The sequence below is a fragment of the Nycticebus coucang genome, chromosome 9 (assembly GCF_027406575.1).
Source record: "Nycticebus coucang isolate mNycCou1 chromosome 9, mNycCou1.pri, whole genome shotgun sequence".
Classification (NCBI taxonomy): domain Eukaryota; kingdom Metazoa; phylum Chordata; class Mammalia; order Primates; family Lorisidae; genus Nycticebus; species Nycticebus coucang.
Genome location: NC_069788.1, coordinates 33,313,956 through 33,335,824, shown reverse-complemented (window position 1 = coordinate 33,335,824; position 21,869 = coordinate 33,313,956). Strand labels below are relative to the sequence as shown.

Here is a 21,869-nt window from a genome sequence, read left to right as displayed (position 1 = left end):
TAATTTCAAATTAATATGAGGGTACACATTTTTAGGTTACATTTTCACTTCTAAGGTAAAGTCCAAGTTGTAGTTGAGTCCTTCACCCAGGGCATACTGAACACCCTCACATATTGTGCACATTAGGTGAGATCCCGCCAATCACCCTCCCTCCTCCCAGAATTTCCCTCCCCACTCCCCTTCTCCCCCTCCCCCTAGCTAGACTATATTTACATTTTGTCATTTGTGTGGGCATGTAGTTGTTTCTATATTGCTTTCCTGTTAGTACTGAGTACACTGGAGATGCCTACTCTTTGGGGCAGCTGTGTGCCCTCCCTCCAGCCCATGGAAACTTTATTTTTCTGTCACATAAGCTAGGTAGCATGCCAATATCTTAACAAAGTGGCACATCTCACACACAAGTGTGAAAACCCAAACATCACACTTGTGAATGACAAAAGAATCCAATGAAAACTTTAAAAAAGTGACACTGGGTCTTCCCTTTGAGATTCAGATTCCCTTGGTCTGGAGTCAGCCTCCCCTAGATAGTGGTATTTTTGTCTAAGCTTCCTCAAGTGATTCTAATGTGCATCCATGGTTTGAAACTTCTTTTCTTGCCCACCAGAAATCCCCTGGGGGACTCCTCCCACTATAGACGCTGTCCCTGTGACAGGGCTGAGGTGGCGATGAGTGTGAGTCCCTGTGGTCCGTGCCTCAGGTGGGTGAGGAAGCTCCGCCAGGGGGAGGCTGGGATTCCCAACTTCACTGATGAGAAAAGGCGGCTCCGAGAGGGGAGGAAATTCGGCAAAGGTGAAAGAATGAGTAAACGGGGCAAACGGGCTTCTAGCTCAGGGCCTGTCAGCAGTAAGCACTCACAGGGAACACACCTTGCTTCCTTATACCCGTATGTTATCCGATCAGCCTAGCGTGTGCGCAACATTATCTCACACTCATTTTACCAAATAAAAAAACTGAAACTCAGAGGGATAAAGGGGTCTCTTTATATTCAATAGCTAGATAATTAGAGAGAACAGTCCTGTTTCCCCGTATTTATTTTCTGAGGCTAGCCTTCATCTATTCCGTTCTTGTAATTCCAATGTAGCGAATTTGACCCCTTCTGCTATGTAGGCTGGTCATTGCTAGGTCTTTGGGTATCTTAGTATTAAAGACCTGAGGTAGAGCAGACTGCCATACCAACCTGCCTCTGCCAAGAAATAAGGGCCCAGCTGGCCACAGGCTGAAGGGAAGCAAAAAACGTGTCCCTCTGTTCCAGGCACACCAGAATGTTTGGCCACCCTGGCTGAAGATAAATCTCAGGGCAACTAAATGGAGTTCAGAGGGCTAGAACTGGAGTTTCCCACCAGCCTGGCAGTTCATCAGACCTCGAACAAGTGTCTACTTCTGGTTATGTCATGAAAATTTATGTGGAAGTTTAGAGAGTCACTAAGGTAATTGATGAAATAGAAACTAAGTCTCAGTTGTAGGGTTAGTTACTAGTCTGCAATGTTTATTAGTTAATGATTTTGACATATAGTAGATTTCTTGTTTTACGTTTAACGAAGAGGCTACTGATAGCCATTTGTTTTCCTTAAGTTTGGAGGAGATGGCAATAGGAAATGTGCTTGATGGTAATAAAACATGAAATATTTATATCGATTATGGCACGCCAGGCCCTGAGTGCTCTAAAACCTGCGATCACTCACACAGTCCTCTCAAGAACTCAAGCCAGAGAGGTCGACATGTTCAAGGTCACAGAGCTAACAAGCGTTGAAGCAGGGGTGCTTTTAAATGGTCATAAGAACTTAACTAGGGTACCAAACCCTGATAGGCATTTCCGATGGGAACTGCACATTGCTTGGGATATAAATGACATAAAGGAAGAGGCTAGGACAAGGAAGCCTTTCTTGAAAGGAGTCTGCTTTCACCTTGTCCAGAGCAGGAAGACATTCAGGTGATGTCTTTTCCAGCTTCCAGGCAAGGTATTATCTTTCCTTTCCCTTACCAGAGGACACACTGGCTTAATGCAAACTGGAAAAATCTGTCCAGTCACCTCAGAACTAATTTTTGTATAAAACCTTTAGTTTATTTTTACAACATGCAAATTAGAGATGGAAAATTCAATAACGTTATAATCCTGGTGATGCCCTAGGTCTAGGATGACATTTATCCAGGCAAAAGCACTTTTGTGGTCCTAGGAATGAGGCTTGTGGCATTTTAAAGCTGCCTTAGACCCTGTTGCAGAAATCCTTTCTCCTACTTTTATAAATCCTATGGGGTAAAGCAAAAAAACTTATTAAATCAATGAAAAAAGTACTCCAACAATGATCATAGTGTGAATTTGGGACCTCCTACCAACTGCCATGAGCACACTTTACAAGGGCTTCCCTGAGGCAGCTTGTCCAGGGTAGGGATGGTGGGGGAAGGTCCCAGACCCCCAGGTGTCTCCAAAGGCTGTTAAAGGGCCTGGGATTCTCTAGCCTTGCTTGAGTGTCCTAGTTAAGGTGTGAATGCCCTGGAGGAGGAGCAGGGCCATTAGCAGGCAAGGACCCTTGAGCCTGGACTTGAGGGGAGGAATGTTTCCTGTATTCTTGCTTATCAAGTGAGGCATTAAATATGACAAGGGATCCTCTACCTCCTCATGTATTAGGCAACTTTTGACAATGTACAGATGCTCAGGCCCTAGGAGATTTACTTTCAATTGGTCTGGAATAGGGTCTAAATATAGCCAGTGTGGTACTGTTAGAGCTCCCCAGTGATTTGAATATGCTTCCAGGAGTGGTGGTGATCTTTGGTCTCAGCTCTCTCTGGCTGTACTTTAGAATCATGTGGGGAATAAGAAAAATCCCAGTGCCTAGGCCACACCCCAGGCCACACAATTCTATTCTCCAGGGCTGAGACCTAAGTAGCAGTATCTTTTAAAATTGATGGGTGATTCCAAGTATGCAACTGGGGAAGAAAACGAACAAAGCAGATGATGTCTCGGGGACTATTACAGCTGGAAAAGCCTGCTGCGTACCCAGTCCCACAGTCTCGTCCATTCTAATATAGTTGGTTCCCACACTTGAGGACACCACAACCATCTGGAGGGCTTATTAAAACACAAAATTCTGGGCTCTCACCCTGCAGGTTCTGATTCTTCAAGTCCAGTGTGGAGCACTGGGAATTTCTTTTCTAACAAGCACCCAGCTGATGCTACTAGTGATCCAGAAATCGCATTTTGGAGCCCACTGCTCTAAAGCATAATGGGCACCTGACTTTGACATAAGAAAGTACCGAATTTGGAATAGGTCTTTTTTGTTGGAGAGAAATAATCAGATGGAGAAGAGTGACAGCATGAGGCTGTCAGAATCAGCCCCACAGGCAGCTTCTGGACGTTGAGGTGTGATATAGAGGCAGTGATTGGGCTCGGAAATGCAAAGAATGTGATGGCCCAAGAGTCCGGAAGATAGCAAAAATATTCTTCATCCATGTCACCATTTGGCCTACAGCCTATTTGTCAGTTAAATTACAGGAAGGCAGAATATTAGAACATGGGCTGATTTCATCAATAAGTTCATTCCAATGCTATCAGAACTCTCCAGTGTTTTTGATCAAAATCTCTAAACAGTTGATATTTTATGAACTGCGCTATTTATGTTACTTTTTCCAGACATATATATTTAGAAACATTGAAACCATGTCTGAAGATGTAAAAAGTACACAATCATGCTCTGAATGATTTGGGATGCTCAAAAGACAAAGCCATGAAAAATGAGGGGAGGCACATAGGTGGTGGGTGAAGAGATTAACATGTATTAGGTACCAGCTGCTGGCGGGGTGGGGGTAAATCCCATTTAATTCTCACCAAAAAGAAATAGTTTCATAACAAGTTACAATATATAGATGCTAGAATGAAATCTTAGCTATCCCAGATCATCTACATGCCCAGAGCTAGAGGAAGAAGACCCAAGATCTGAATCTGGGTGTATCGGACTCGAAGCTCAGGCACTTTCCACTCTCTCTCATCCTTCACGCCACACAAGTTTGAACCCTTTGCTTCACTTACGAACATGCTCTGGAAAACTGTTAGTCTTCCTAAATCTAGTGTTTCTCAAACTTTAATGTGATTAGATTCCCCCAGGGGATCATGTTAAAATGTGAACTCTAAATAGGGCCTACCAGTCTGCATTTCCAATCAGCTCCGAGGTAATGCAGGTGCTATGGGTCCATCTTTTATATTGTATAAAAAGATCGTAGGAGACTTGAGTTTAAAGAGAGCTTGATGCATTTTTTTTTTAATTTTAATTTTTTTCTAAGATTCTTCAGGCTGATTGATGTAAAAAAGAGAGAGAGACAACAGACATTCTGAGGAACTACTCTGAAGAAGACAACCTTGTTCAAAGAAGGATCAATGGGAGCAGAGATGGGGTGTACAAGGTTTAAAGATAACTGGTTACATTTTGCTTTCAACCAGTCAGTCAACCATCTGTTTGGCATCAAATAGCCAAATGAACCAAACTCTGTATTGGATGCGATGAACTTTCACCTTGCTTCAGTGGGGAACAATCCAGAAAGATGGCTTATCTGTTGATGATGGAGGAAGAAGCTGACTCTTAAATATGGCTCTAATATATGTTCCAGAATGCTCCTGTATTTTATACAGTGGTGTTTGAAGAATGATGGCATTACTTTTAGGCCTTCCCCTTATCCCCATGGATATATAAAACTTGACTTGGATTTTCAGAAAAACAATCCAACTATGCACAGAAGTGTTTTATGTCAAAACGTGTGGTTTTAGGCTAGATCTTCTTGCAAACCAATGTCATATTTTCCAAACACCTCTGTGCTTCTAGAATCTCCATATGGATTGCCCTGAAAATCAATTTGGCTGCACAACAGGCCCAGAGTATAAGAAGTGACATGGAGAACTCTAGCCTGGGGGAAGGGGGAGAGAAAGGAGAGGTGCATGTAATGAGACTGGAAAGAAAAGTGGAATAAGTTGAAATCTCTGTGAACAAGGAGCCAAAGGGAGTAGCTGGAGATGGACAGAGTCTGGAAGACTATAAAGGAACAGGGAATGATTTGACAAGAGCTTGGTTTTTAATTAATTGAGACCTATACTGGTTTCGGCCTGGCTCCCCTGACTTATAGCACACACTGGGTTTCCACAATGCTACAACTCCAGGTAAAATGAAAAGATTCAATGGCTGTTTGTTGTTTTTGTTTGTTCATTTTTGTTTGTTTTTGTTTTTATTAGTCACACTAATCTTTATTTAAAATTTTCATATTTGTTCATCATCATGGGATTTTTTTTGCTTTCTTTTTTGTTTTCTTTTTTAAAATACCTTGATTAGTGAGTTTTTTGGAGCTCCTTAATTGTTTTTTAAATTTCAGATTAATAGAAGGGTACAAATGTTTAGGTTATATTCTTTTCATTTCTAAGGTAAAGTTCAAGTTGTGGGGTATGCTGAACACTCTCACATTGTGCACATTAGTGAGATCCGGCCAGTTGCCCTCCCTCCTCCCTCCTTCCCTCGCCTCTCTCTCCCTTCCCCCTTGCTAAACTATACTTGTGTTTTTTCTTTTGTGTGGGCATGTAGTTGTCTATATATTGGTTTCACATTAGTATTGAGTACACTCGATACATTTTTCCCATTATTGAGATACTTTACTAAGAAGAATACGTTTTAACTCCATCCATGTAAACACAAAAGATGTAAAATCTCCATTTTTTTATGGCTGAATAGTAGTATTCCATGGTATACATATACCACAGTTTGTTAATCCATTTATGGGTTGATGGGTACTTGGCTTGCTTCCACATCTTGGCAATTGTGAACTGAGCTGCAATAAACGTTCTGACACAAATGTCCTTGTGGTAAAATGATTTTTGTTCTTCTGGGTAGATGCTAGTAATGGCATTATGGGATTAAATGGAAGGTTGATTTTTAGTTCCCACCGAGGTTGTATTAGTTTGCAGTCCCACCAGCAATGCAAAAGTGTTCCCTTCCCTCCATAGCCACACCAGCAACTGCAAATTTGTTTGTTTTATTTTGTCTTTAGAACCAAAACTAGTTTGACTATTGCTATGATCTGAAATAACATATTGGGCCAATTATTGACTAGCTATGCTGATGCTGCCTTGGGCTCTTGGAACCTGAAAATATATCCAGATTGTATTTTAAATATAATGACATGGCTGCTTAATGAAAGAGAATGATAAAAGTTTAGTAAACAAATACTTTTTATAGCACGATTTATTCAAGAACTCAGTGCTGATCTTTCGTGGGGTGAAGTGACACCTAGATTTGTTGATATCTGGATTAGTTTGAATTTTCTTGGCAGAAGTGAAGCCAGGAGGTTGTTTGCTATTATAGAGTTCCTGCTGCTAAAGATTTTCTTTCAGAGATTAGAAAGATTTGTGATATTGTTGGTGCCTGAAGAGGGGTTTATGTTAATCCCATGGTCATTTTTCTCCAGCTGGATTAGATATTTTCAAACACCGATCATCACAGTTTGGAGGATTTTAGCAGAGATAAAGTTTTAAGAGACAGAGAAAAACATCAATAAGTAAGGGATTTGAGACTTAAATCTCTATTCAAGCCTTAGAATTGGAAATACGTTTCATCTCACAAACCAACTCTGATAAATTCATACAGACAAATGTGTTCAGAAGGAGTCTGAAGTCTAGCATCAAACAGCCCCATGACCGGAAAGTGACATTTACCATGAACCCAACTTAGGGTAGTGACAATATGCAGGATGGCCATAAAGTTCATGTGCAATTTTAAGCACACTATTTTAAATTGCAAACAAACGTTATGGCCACCCTGTACATGCCACAGATGTTCATCCACCTCTGGAACCTAAGTGACTAACAGATTTATACTTTGAGTAAAATATTGCTCCAGAAGAGGAAATCCAAGTAATACAGATTAACTTTAGACAAAATAAATGAACTAACGAAAATTTTCTGCAAGTTGTAAATGTCACAAGATTTCCTCTTCATAATAAGGCAAACCATGCATTCACTTTAAGAAAAAGCAATCCATGGGATCAGAAGCCCCCAATATTCTCAAAGATGTGGCAACCTTACATTATCACAAACTCTTTATGCAGAAGGTCAACCATTTCCTTTGTTAGAGCCTTCATTCACATGAGCAATTTGATGATATCACAGTTCTATATTTCCATTTTCTATTTGTTCCCTTCTCTAACTGTAACTTAGCTTCCAGAGGGCAAGTCCCAATAACCTTATGAAAGACAGAATGATGATACATGGGCCTAGCTGATAATTTCTTAATGATCACAGAGGGAAGAAAAGTTAAAGGGAGACAAAAATGTCTTTATGCCAAGATGTATCCGTGGCATCCTCCTCTCATGTACACCCATGGAAAACCCAGCGAAACCTGCTTTAACCTCTTCTTCCTATCAGGGAATAAGGCACCAATGGCATGCATATTCTGAACTATCATTTATTATACCTGGTATTTCTATTGTGTGCCAGAAACGACTTTTAAAATGGACACTTTTTGAGGAGTTGGCCTCCTATTCACTGGCAGGTGATAAGCATTACGCCTTTTTGAAATAAGAGACTAATTAATTCTCTAAGAAAAAGAAATCCAGTAGCATGAAGTGGGAATGAGTAGGGAACTCAAATTGCTATGAAAACCGTCATTTTTCTAGTACAGAGGTGAAGAATTTCCTCATTTTTCTAGAGTGGTGAAGAACACTGCCAGTGTGAGTGCTGTTTTATTTGACTTTCTCTTGTGTGTGTTACAGATCACACATCTAGGTTCTATCACATGTGGACCGTATCAATTGGCTGAGCAGAAGGCTGCAGTATAATGTATGGTGCTTGAGCAAACTCTTATCTGAAGAGCCTTGGGAGAGAAACATATCATTTCTAACCTTCCAATTTTTTTTTTTTTTTTTTTTTTGTGTTTTTTTTTGGCCGGGGCTGGGTTTGAACCCACCACCTCCGGCATATAGGACCAGCGCCCTACTCCTTGAGCCACAGGCGCTTCCCCCAATTTTCAATTAAATTAATTTCAGTTGAAAAACACATTGTTCTTACAGGAAAAAAGTTAAATCATGTGCACAACAATAAACTAAGATAATAAATAAAAAGACAATGAAAAGCAAAAAGAAAATTCTAAAGACATATGAATAGAAATTTATCTCAAAGGATGGGAATGACTTATAATTTATTATTTATCTCTCAGTTATGAAGACACCTGAGAACTCACCCCTGAAACCACAGAAATGAGTGACTTAGTGCAGCAGGAAAATGATTATATTTAATTTTTGCATTTGTATATGATCTTTGGGGATTTTCTTTATCATTTAGGTTAAGAGATATAACTATAAAGTATGGCTCAAAGATAATCATTTTTAAAAAGCAAAATCACTATTCTCATGAAATACAGAATGAAAAGTTTTATTTACCTCATTAACTAATAAGGAAACCACTAAGTTATTAAAACCAAGTTAAAGGAGAATCCAAAAAGCAGACACAAACATAGGCCAGTGGGAATGTTAAAATGAATTTGGTTAAAACATGAAAAACTGGCTTCTTTCATGGTAGGGTAGAAACATGAATTGAATCTGCACCAGAAAAATTCACTGGATCTTAAATAGCTCAGAGACAGGGAAAGACCTAGAGGCCCCATAGAATCAGACAACCCAGATGGGTGTGTCAGAAAACTCCCAGGGTTCGTTGAAGACACCCAATCATCTTTTGGGTTTATTTCAGAGTGTTTCACATTTTTTTTTTGCTACAGTATATAGGTTTATTTCATAAACCACTTTGCTTCATGTTGGTTAACATTCACAGATACTAAAGAAAGGGGCAAGGGACCAAGGGGTGACATGCCAAAGCAGATCACACGTCTACAATGTTCCAAAACTGCATAGATAAGGAAAGAAGAAAGGCTTAGCAATGCAAACTGATATTTGCAATTAATAGTCAGGGTTAGCAGTCAGTTGCACAGTCTGATACATTTCCAGGCACTTACAAGGCTATGGGTAACTGAGTAGCCCAAACTCTAGACTCTTTTGTTTCCAGGTGCTCACGGGAACCTGAGCTGCCCTCTCAGCCTCACCCAGTGTGCACTGAGACCCTAGGGGCTGTCTCACAAAACTGCCCATCAGTCTCCACGACATCATGCCCATCTGGAGGGTAGCTGCTGGTGGTGCCCACTCAGAGAGCTCTGGTGCCCCTGCCAAGGGTGCTAACACCATGTGTTTCCTGAGCTGCTGACCCTCGAGGGGAGGGAGGCCCCATGTTCCCTGGAGTCCGTGGCAGGCCAAGGTTCTGGGAGGAATGACCTCATCTCACCCCACTCTCCCTCTGGCTCACTTAGCACAAGCCACACTGGCCTGCTTACTGTTTGTTCTTTGAACCTGTCTAGCACTCTCCAGCCCATTCCCTCTGCCTGAATCATCCCGTCTTCAACACCACGTGAACCACTCCCTCATTGCATTCATTCAGGTCTTTCCTCAAACGTCATCCCCTCAAACGTCATCCCCGGGAAGCCTTCCCTGACCATGGTTCCCGCAGTGGCAATCCTGTTCCCACCATGACACTTCTTATCCCTCTGCACAGATTGTTTTTCTCCTTGACACTTGTCTCAATCTTACCTACTACAATTATCTTATTTCTTTTTTTTTTTTAATTATCTTATTTCCTAACGGACTTCCTCCGTGACTACCTACATTAAGGCAGGAGTTTGTTCTCCCATATAATCAGCTTCTTCAGTGTCTGTAGCTACTCCCTCCAAAGAGTTGCGAGCTGAGCTGTGGGCACTGGACTGGGGTGCACTAGGCAAAGAGGCAGGCCACCCTCTCTGTCACCTCCTAGGAGGCACCTTCTGTCAACCAATGAGACCAGTCTTTATGGTTTGTCTAAATATAGAGAAACATGTTAAGCATGGTTACCATTTATACTATAAAGCACATGACAAAATACCAGTGAACCTCAAATAGAAAACTGTCAATTTCTCCTAATGATATCTTTCTGATCTAAGAATTTAAGATTTAAGAAATTCTTCCTGATCTAAGAATTTAAGATCTCTCTTTAAAGGCTAAAATTCTCTACATTAAGCTCCACATATTTGATTGTTCTTCATTTCCCTCCCTTAGCTGTAAGTCATCAGATGTATTGCACATAGCTAGTTGTTTGATGAGCACTAACTGGCTGTGTACAATTCACGGAACCCCAGAGTACAGGCTTTGCAGAAGCATATTTTTGATGATTCTAACATCATTGGTGACTTTCTCCGTGTTAGCCATTATGCTAGTCAGGTGCTCTGTTTGCATTATTTGACTTAACTTGCAGAAAAACCGTCCCAAGTAGGTAGTATTCCTGTCCCCAGTTTAGGCACGAGTAAATGAGGTGTGGGGAGGCTTAAGTAAATTGCTCAAGATACAGCTAGAATGTGTCAGGCCAGGATTTGAACTTGGGTCCTTTGATTCAAGAATATGGGATTGTAACTATTCCTAGGGCCAAAGCAATCACCCAGAATCAATACAGTGTGTGCCTCTGTCTACTGCCCCAAGAAGCCTTGCTTTCCTTTCTTGCTTCCTTCCTCTTTGATTCCCAGCTTGAAATAAATCCCATATGCATATATTCTGAACTTTGAGAAACGTAAAACTTTTTCAAGTGGCTCCCCTAAACAAAACTCATAAACTCAGGCTACTTGAAGTAACCAGACATCTTCCTAACACCCTAAAAAGAGGCCATTTCTCTCAGGTCACTCCAGGGAAAAATCCCAAAGATCACTGGCCATTCTCTAACTCCTACTTTTCTATTCAATTCCTCATTTCCAGTGACAAAGATTCTCTCCTTACCCAACTCTACTTTTAAAATAGATCTTGACTTTTGGACTTCTGTGTTCATCTCTGCATTGTTCAATTTTGGCAAAAATACTGCTAAGCTGGTTTGGTCTAGAATCCTCCACCTTCCATCTGGTCACCCCTGATATCTAATCAGGTTTTTTTTTTCTTCCACTATCCTCCTGAGGTATGTCTGATCATCTTTTTTAAGTGCCTAAACCCTCTCCTACCTCCCTTTCCAGAACAAAAGGCCTACCTGGCCCCACCTCAAGAGTTCTGCTGGAAAGACCCTAGCCAGCCAAAGGCTTTCAGGAACCTGGGCAATCTTCCTCCCACTGTGTCCAGTATAAAACCTACCCTCCAGCCACTCTCAGTGCAACCGCCATCTTTACCCAGGCAGGTTTCAGTCCCCTTTCATTAAACTTGACTTGAACTTCTCCTGGTTTTGTCTCTGGATACATCACTGAACCACTTTCAATCCTGGATGGCCTTTAACAAGAATCCTCTTAGGTTAGTCAGTTTATCCAAAATTGCTCCCTATCTCTGATATTCCATCCACGGAGAGCTACCCCTCTCCTTAGCTATGAATTCCCACTAAATATCCCCATGATGTATTCAGAGTTGAGCTCAATCACCCTCCCCACCTGCAAGACCCCACTGCAATAGCTCTTATACCTATTGTGATAGTCACCCATTGAGTAAAGTTTTTCTTACTGTCTTTGAAAAGTGTCATGAATAATTTCTCCATAACATCAGCCAATCTCCTCACCCACTAGAAGGGTTTTTCTTTTTTCTTTTTAGTTATCTTGAATCTATGTATCTTGGCTAAGGGTCCAGTCATTATAGAATTACATGCAAATTCAACTAGAACATTGCAAGAGGGTATCCCAGTTGGATAGAAGCCACTATTTCAACATGTAAATTATTATTGTTATGGTTTAAGAAATGAAAAGGTCTTGACTCAATGTACTATCAAGAGTACATTCCATTTGGTTATTTTTCTTCCCATGCCATTGATAATTCTAGGCTTGTCACATTCCACCATCAGGTGGAATTACTGTTTGTTTTTTGTTTTTGTTTTTCAAAGGAGAAGGTTCAAAAGGACACCTGCTCTTCCCAACAAATATCCCAAATATCCAGTGACAGCCTGAAGATTATAAGAGATGCTGGCCTATTTAGAAAGCTCTTGAAAGCCCCAGTATTAAAATTATGTCACAGTGGAACTTCAAAGGCTTGGCTGGTTAAGATCAATTTGAAATGTCAGTTCAAGATCAAGTTAGATCATTTAATTATGCTGACCTATTATTTTCAGTCAAAACAGAGAGTCATTCTTTTCTTTTTTATATTGCTGATCTCTTATCAATGGTAACAGATAATCTACTCTATATACCATCTTTTAAACTAAGTATGAGGATTTTGATTGATTTAATTTTTCTTGTTCTTGAAATACAAGATTATAAGATGACAAAAATAAATTAAATATATAATGATGTTTTATTCCCCTACTTTTCTTTGGATGCTATGGTTAATTTCTCATTTTTGTTTGCATAGATGGCAAAAAAATATTTTTCCTTCTTCAATAATAAATTAACTTTAGCTTACTATAACTTTTTAATGTTATAAACTTTTTAATTCTGTAAAACTTTTCAACCCTGTAATAACACTTAGCTTAAAATAAACACATTGTACAGCTGTACAAGAATGAGTCCTTTTATATTCCTTTTCTGTAAGCTTTTTTCTATTTAAAATTTTTTATTTTCTATTTTACTTTTTAAACCTCTTTGTTAAGTTTTTGTTAAAAACTAAGACACAAGCACACACATTAGGCTAGGCCTACACAGGGTAAAGATCATCAACATCACCTCCACATCTCGTCCCACTAGAAGGTCTTTCCTTTTTGCTGTTTTTGAGATGGTCTCACTCTGTTGCCCCAGGCTAGAGTGCTGTCATGTCAGCCCAGCTCACAGCAACATCAAACTCCTGGGTTCAAGTGATCCTTCTGCCTTAACACCCTTAGTAGATGGAACTATATACTCCAGCCACATCGTTCCAATAATTTTCTAATCTTAATAGAGATGGGGGTCTCACTCACTCTTGCTCAGGCTGGTCTCAAGCTCCCGAGCTCAAGTGATCCTCCCACCTCAGCATCCCAGAGTGCTAGGATTACAGGTGTAAGCCACCACACCTGGCACCACTAATAGATTTTTAGGGGCAATAACACAAAGGGGGCTGACATCTACTTTGATAACACCGCCTTCCTCTGTATCATCTCTTGAAATACCTGCCTGAGACTGTTTTACAGTCAATCTTTTTATTTTTTTTAAGTAGAAGGAGTATATTTTAAAACAAAGACAAAAATATAATATAGTCGAAGCCTGTTCTCAGTCAGATATCTGGTTGGAAACCAAAGCAGTAAATTCACTCACATTGAGGCTTTTGTAACTGATGACAGCTTGCAGGAGTGGGGGCTTCGAGAGCAGGATGCCTGAAGTGTCCATGGAGCCTCAAGTCTGATCACAGCTGGCTCCCAGAGATAGGAAACCAACAAGAACCTTGTCAACACCTGAGGACTTGAGGTCTTTTCTATTGGAGACACAGGAGTGATTGGTTTTGCCCAGAGAGTCCACAGGCACGAGAACTTAAAGAGCAAGAGGAAGTGAAAGGAAAATTAGGGCAAGGAAACAGATAAAAGAAATCACCCATGAGGAAGAATCAACAGAAAACTCCAGGCAACATGAAGAACCAGTCCAGAACAACCCCACCAAGGGACCATGAGGTAGCTACTGCAGAGGATTCCACCTATACAGAAATGTTAGGAATGACAGAAAGGGAATTTAGAATACACATGTTGAAAACAATGAAAGAAATGATGGAAACAATGAAGGAAACTGCTAATAAAGTGGAAAATAACCAAAAGGAAATCCAAAAACAGAATCAAATCAGAGATGAACGATATGAGGAATATAAAAAGGATATAGCAGAGCTGAAGGAAATGAAACAGTCAATCAGGGAACTTAAAGATGCAATGGAAAGTATCAGCAACAGGTTAGACCATGCAGAAGAAAGAATTTCAGAGGTAGAAGACAAAGTTTTTGAGATAACTCAGATAGTAAAAGAGGCAGAAAAGAAGAGAGAGAAAGCAGAACGTTCACTGTCAGAATTATGGGACTTTATGAGGCGTTCCAACATACGAGTTATAGGAATTCCAGAAGGGGAAGAAGAATGCCCCAGAGGAATGGAAGCCATACTAGAGAATATTATAAAAGAAAATTTCCCAAATATCACCAAAGATTCTGACACACTGCTTTCAGAGGGCTATCGGAACCCAGGTTGCCTCAACTCTAACTGAACTTCTCCAAGACACATTGTGATGAACCTGTCCAAAGTCAAGACAAAAGAAAAGATTCTGCAAGCTGCCAGGAGTAAGGGCCAGTTGACCTACAGGGGCAAATCCATCAGATTGACCGCAGACTTCTCTAATGAAACTTTTCAAGCAAGAAGACAATGGTCATCTACCTTTAATCTACTTAAACAGAACAATTTCCAGCCCAGAATTCTGTACCCTGCTAAGCTAAGCTTCAAAATTGACGGAGAAATCAAATCATTTACGGATATACAAACATTGAGGAAATTCGCCACAACAAGACCAGCTCTACAGGAAATACTTCAACCTGTTCTGCACACTGACCACCACAATGGATCAGCAGCAAAGTAAGAACTCAGAAATTAAAGGACAGACCAAACCTCCACACTGATGCAAAAGACAAAACTAAGCAATGGACTCTCACAAAATAAGACGAATAGAATACTACCACACTTATCAATTATCTCAATAAATGTTAATGGCTTGAATTCCCCACTGAAGAGACATAGATTGGTTGACTGGATTAAAAAACACAAGCCATCCATTTGCTGTCTGCAAGAAACACACCTGGCTTCAAAAGACAAATTAAAGCTCCGAGTCAAGGGTTGGAAGACAATTTTTCAGGCAAATGGAATTCAGAAGAAAACAGGAGTTGCAATCTTATTTTCAGATACATGTGGATTTAAAGCAACTAAAGTCAAAAAAGACAAAGATGGTCACTTTATATTGGTCAAGGGAAAAATACAACAAGAAGACATTTCAATTCTAAATATCTATGCACCCAATTTAAATGCTCCCAGATTCTTGAAACGGACCTTACTCAGTCTGAGCAATATGATATCTGATAATACCATAATAACAGGGGACCTTAACACTCCTCTTACAGAGCTGGACAGATCCTCTAAACAGAAATTAAACAAGGATATAAGAGACTTAAATGAGACCCTAGAACAACTGTGCTTGATAGACGCATATAGAACACTCCATCCCAAAGATAAAGAATATACATTCTTCTCATCACGTCACCCCATGGAACATTCTCCAAAATTGATCATATCCTGGGACACAAAACAAATATCAATAGAATAAAAAGAATTGAAATTTTACCTTGTATCTTCTCAGATCATAAGGCACTAAAGGTGGAACTCAACTCTAACAAAAATGCTCGACCCCACTCAAAGGCATGGAAACTAAACAATCTTCTGTTGAATAACAGATGGGTGCAGGAAGAAATAAAACAGGAAATCATTAACTTCCTTGAGCATAACAACAATGAAGACACAAGCTACCAAAACCTGTGGGATACTGCAAAAGCAGTTTTGAGAGGAAAATTCATCGCGTTAGATGCCTACATTCGAAAAACAGAAAGAGAGCGCATCAACAATCTCACAAGAGATCTTATGGAATTGGAAAAAGAAGAACAATCTAAGCCTAAACTCAGTAGAAGAAAAGAAATATCCAAAATCAAATCAGAGATCAATGAAATTGAAAACAAAAGAATCATTCAGAAAATTAATGAAACAAGGAGTTGGTTTTTTGAAAAAATAAATAAAATAGATAAACCATTGGCCAGACTAACGAGGAATAGAAAAGTAAAATCTCTAGTAACCTCAATCAGAAATGATAATGGGGAAATAACAACTGATCCCACAGAGATACAAGAGATCATCTCTGAATACTACCAGAAACTCTATGCCCAGAAATTTGACAATGTGAAAGAAATGGATCAATATTTGGAATCACACCCTCTCCCTAGACTCAGCCAGGAAGAAATAGAGCTCCTGAACAGACCAATTTCAAGCACTGAGATCAAAGAAACAATAAAAAAGCTTCCAACCAAAAAATGCCCTGGTTCAGATGGCTTCACTCCAGAATTCTATCAAACCTTCAAGGAAGAGCTTATTCCTGTACTGCAGAAATTATTCCAAAAAATTGAGGAAGAAGGAATCTTCCCCAACACATTCTATGAAGCAAACATCACCCTGATACTAAAACCAGGAAAAGACCCAAACAAAAAGGAGAATTTCAGACCAATCTCACTCATGAACATAGACGCAAAAATTCTCAACAAAATCCTAGCCAATAGATTACAGCTTATCATCAAAAAAGTCATTCATCATGATCAAGTAGGCTTCATCCCAGGGATGCAAGGCTGGTTTAACATACGCAAGTCTATAAACGTTATCCACCATATCAACAGAGGCAAAAATAAAGATTACATGATCCTCTCAATAGATGCAGAAAAAGCATTTGATAAAATCCAGCATCCTTTTCTAATTAGAACACTGAAGAGTATAGGCATAGATGGCACATTTCTAAAACTGATTGAAGCTATCTATGACAAACCCACAGCCAATATTTTACTGAATGGAGTAAAACTCAAAGCTTTTCCTCTTAGAACTGGAACCAGACAAGGTTGTCCTCTGTCACCTTTACTATTCAACGTAGTGCTGGAAGTTCTAGCCAATACAATTAGGCAAGACAAGGACATAAAGGGAATCCAAATGGGAACAGAGGAGGTCAAACTCTCCCTCTTGGCTGACGACATGATCTTATACTTAGAGAACCCCAAAGACTCAACCACAAGAGTCCTAGAAGTCATCAAAAAATACAGTAATGTTTCAGGATATAAAATCGATGTGCACAAGTCAGTAGCCTTTGTGTACACCAATAACAGTCAAGATGAGAAGCTAATTAAGGACACAACTCCCTTCACCATAGTCTCAAAGAAAATGAAATACCTAGGAATATACCTAATGAAGGAGGTGAAGGACCTCTATAAAGAAAACTATGAAATCCTCAGAAAGGAAATAGCAGAGGATATTAACAAATGGAAGAACATACCATGCTCATGGATGGGAAGAATCAACATTGTTAAAATGTCTATACTTCCCAAAGCAATCTACCTATTCAATGCCATTCCTATCAAAATACCAACATCGTACTTTCAAGATTTGGAAAAAATGATTCTGCATTTTGTATGGAACCAGAAAAAACCCCGTATAGCTAAGGCAGTTCTCTGTAACAAAAATAAAGCTGGGGGCATCAGCATACCAGATTTTACTCTGTACTACAAAGCCATAGTGCTCAAGACAGCATGGTACTGGCACAAAAACAGAGACATAGACACTTGGAATCGAATTGAAAACCAAGAAATGAAACTAACATCTTACAACCACCTAATCTTTGATAAACCAAACAAGAACATACCTTGGGGGAAAGACTCCCTATTCAATAAATGGTGTTGGGAGAACTGGATGTCTACATGTAAAAGACTGAAACTGGACCCACACCTTTCCCCACTCACAAACATTGATTCAAGATGGATAAAGGACTTAAACTTAAGGCATGAAACAATAAAAATCCTCCAGGTAAGCATAGGAAAAACACTGGAAGACATTGGCCTGGGGAAAGACTTCATGAAGAAGACTGCCATGGCAATTGCAACAACAACAAAAATAAACAAATGGGACTTCATTAAACTGAAAAACTTCTGTACAGCTAAGGAGACAATAACCAAAGCAAAGAGACAACCTACACAATGGGAAAGGATATTTGCATATTTTCAATCTGACAAAAGCTTGATAACTAGGATCTATAGAGAACTCAAATTAATCCACATGAAAAAAGCCAACAATCCCTTATATCAATGGGCAAGAGACATGAATAGAACTTTCTCTAAAGACGACAGACAAATGGCTAACAAACACATGAAAAAATGTTCATCATCTCTATATATTAGAGAAATGCAAATCAAAACAACCCTGAGATATCATCTAACCCCATTGAGAATGGCCCACATCACAAAAATCTCAAAACTGCAGATGCTGGCGTGGATGTGGAGAGAAGGGAACACTTTTACACTGCTGGTGGGACTGCAAACTAGTACAACCTTTCTGGAAGGAAGTATGGAGAAACCTCAAAGCACTCAAGCTGGACCTCCCATTTGATCCTGCAATCCCATTACTGGGCATCTACCCAGAAGGAAAGAAATCCTTTTATCATAAGGACACTTGTACTAGACTGTTTATTGCAGCTCAATTTACAATCGCCAAAATGTGGAAACAGCCTAAATGCCCACCAACCCAGGAATGGATTAACAAGCTGTGGTATATGTATACCATGGAATACTATTCAGCCGTTAAAAAAAATGGAGACTTTACATCCTTCGTATTAACCTGGATGGACGTGGAAGACATTATTCTTAGTAAAGCATCACAAGAATGGAGAAGCATGAATCCTATGTACTCAATTTTGATATGAGGACAATTAATGACAATTATGGTTACGTGGGGGGAAACAGAAAGAACGAAGGAGGGAGGTGGGTGGGGCCTTGGTGTGTGTCACACTTTATGGGGGCAAGACATGATTGCAAGAGGGACTTTACCTAACAATTGCAATCAGTGTAACCTCGCTTATTGTACCCTCAATGAATCCCCAACAATAAAAAAAAATATATATATATAATATAGTCAATACACAAACCAATAACCTAGTCATTCATTATCAAGTATTACTGTACATAATTTATGTGCTATACTTTTATATAGCTGGCAACACTGTAGATTTGTTCATACAAACATCACAAACATGTGAGTAATGAATGCCTCTGCGACAGCATTAGGATGGCTACGATATCACTAGGCAATGAGAATTTTCAGTTCTATTATTATGGGACCACCAGTATATATGCAGTTCACTGTTGACAGAGGCATCATCATGCAGGAGCTGACTGTAATAGCTTGCTACATTTGCAATTACAGAATATATACTGCAATTCTACATATTTATTTAAGTGTAGAGAAGAAATGCTTCTAAAGGTAGCAATGCATCAAATAAGTGATAATCAGAATTGCTGAAACAAAACTCAGCTCTTAGAAATACTTTTAAGTCATTCATGCTGTTCAAATCAAAATTGGAAAACAGCCTATGAATCTTTTGTCTTCTAATAGCAAGAGCAGCTAGTCACTTTTCTGCTGACCTTTTCTTTCACCTCCTCCAGTCTGCCATCTTTCCAAACAAAAGAAATGACCAACACTTAGAACCCTTAAAGCATGAGTGATCCCAGCCTGACACAAGCAGTCCAGAGGGTTTTAGCTCTGCTTGCCCCTCCCCCCATGGGAGACTGCTGTAATTGCACAGGGGAGGGTGATCTTGACCCTGCTGCCAATAGCTATTAACTGATTACAGTGGGCCTCAGTTTCTACTTGGCTGCCCAGGAGTTTACAGAACTCTTCCCTGGTGAGTTTTAGTCTAAACCCCCTGCCCTCTTAAGACAGCTCTTCCACATTTTGGTTACTTTTCTTTGGACTTTCCCTCTCAACATCTAGTCTATACACCTTGCCTGGGCCTCCACGAGGCCTCCTCAGCACCCAGATGGGCCATTTAGACTCCTAACCATTCTGATTCCCTGTGCGTGCTGCTCATTCTCGGGGTGCCTCCTATATTCATTCTCTACCCTTCTCTATCTTGCTCTGTGTCCCAGGAATATGGCCTTGGGAATGCAACCCCTTTCTCTCCCCAGAGCCTTATCTTCTAGCTTCCAGTTAAATTCAGCTAATGGGAGGCACCAGGAGGAGACCAGCGGATGGGGAAAGAATTGGGTGGGTATTTTTGCATTTCTGTGTGATGTTAGCTTCCTCCTAGCAGATGATTCCAGCTCTCGTGAGGCCTGGTGACACTATTTATTCCCTTCCTTCCTTCAGCCATGGGTAGTGACATTTTCCAGCTGTGGCCAATCTCTGGCGGCCTTAACACCATGGTTTGTTATCTTCACACTGCCTGCATTTCAGTATGTGGGCTCTTCATTAAAGCCGCTTTGTTTAGATTTTATTTTTTATTTATTTATTTTTATTAAATCATAGCTGTGTACATTAATGCGATCATACACTGGTTTTATAGACCCTTTGACACATTTTCATCACACTGGTTAACATAGCCTTCCTGGCATTTTCTTAGTTATTGTGTTAAGGCATTTATATTCTACATGTACTAAGCTTCACATGTACTCTTACAAGATGCACCGCAGGTGTAATCCCACCAATCACCCTCCCTCCGCCCATCCTCCCCCCTTCCTCCCCTCACTCTCCCCCTGTCCCATATTCTTAGGTTATAACTGGGTTATAGCTTTCATATGAAAGCCATAAATTAGTTTCATAGTAGGGCTGAGTACATTGGATTCTGTTCCCTACTGGAGTCCTGACGGATGGATGGCCGGGCCCTTCAACTTTGCAGTGCTCCAAACCCAGTATGTAGCGCCAGCTCCTCCGTTGGATGCACTGGCCCACTGCACCACTGGAAATCATCTTCAGCCTCACACTCCTTTCCTCTGAAGGCTTCTTTCCTCTTCACTTTATACTCACTGTTCAGTAAGCTGTCTTCTGGGGATTTAACTCAGAGGTCTGAACCTGAGATCTATGGATCCATAGGTTATGTGGGTAGTTATAGGGGATAGGGAGGGACTGTGTGTACCCTGACATTGTATAGTGGGTATGTGCACGTTTACTGGAGAGAAGGCCCACTGCTTTCATGACCTTCTCAAAGACCTATGACCTAAATGGTTAAGAATTAATTTTAACTGAAGATGGAAAGGAACAGATGCAAGTGGAGACCGACTGTAACATTTTAATTAGTGATGCATGACTCTTACAGGGTTTTCACCCTAGGCAGTGATTTCTGTCAATTCTCTGTTTATAATGAGAATCAACTCTGTTGAGTGTCCAAAAAAATAGCCTTAGTTCTAAACAATTTTTGGAAGAAAACAAGCAAAGACAGCAGCCAAAATTTCACTCTTATTAATCACAGAGCTAGCTTAGTGTGAGGGCCAAGTTAGGGGGAGAGAGTGGTTGGCCAGACTTAGTCATCCAGATACAGGCAAATCTGGGCCAGGTCAGACTTTTTCACAATGGATTTGTCCAGATAAAAGTCACAGTGGGTGATTGGAGAAAGGGGAGGCACACAGACAGACTACAAGGAAGAGAATTTCTGCTTCCTGTAGGTAGGTTCAATACTAAGAGGAGAAAGAAAATGATAAGCAGAGCTACATGTGTTCAATTTCTCTTCTCAAATTTACCATTCAGTTATGTCACTCCACCTCCCCAGAGGTAAGTAGAGGGATAGAGAGAGGCAGGAGAATACTGTACCAACAAATGATACCATTTTTCCTACGCCTTGTCCTAAGTTATACAAGATTTTAGGTTACATCACTTAATACCTGTCAGGTGCCACCTGGGATGCACGAGTACATGTCTGGAGCTGCACCTGTGCCTCTGTGTCAGGCTCCCACCTTCCTCTCCCATGGCCTCTCTATGCCTACTCTGCTTGACAGCCATTCAGCACCCAATATTGAGGGCAACTTGTGAGAGGAATAAAAATGTTAAGTGAAAAACTCCATTACATTTATAAACAGAATTGATTCTTGCTGAGCAGGTGTATCAAAATGCTTCTGGCTTCCAATAAAAGAAAACTCAAGCTGGTGTGGACAATATATAGATTGCTTTGTTTATATAACTTGAAGCGTGGGTGCCCATAGTCAGCCAATCACTGACAAGAGGAATAGGATAACTCTTAGAGTAATCAGGTTTAGGGGGTTGGCTTTCCAGAGGCACATGGACTGAACATGGGAACAGTGGACATACCTGAAAAACTAGGGTTCTCTTAAGAAAATAAAGGAAAATGGGTGGTGGGCAAACGACAGTGTCCAATACTGTTG

At 40.2% G+C, this 21,869-nt stretch overlaps 1 protein-coding gene and 1 pseudogene across 2 annotated transcripts in view; both read right to left on the bottom strand.

Annotated features, from left to right (window-relative positions):
• The window catches only part of RCAN2 (regulator of calcineurin 2), a 274,559-nt gene that overhangs the window by 126,346 nt on the left and 126,344 nt on the right, over positions 1–21,869 (bottom strand). The window lies entirely within an intron of this gene.
• LOC128595275 (uncharacterized) lies at positions 348–443 on the bottom strand (annotated as a pseudogene).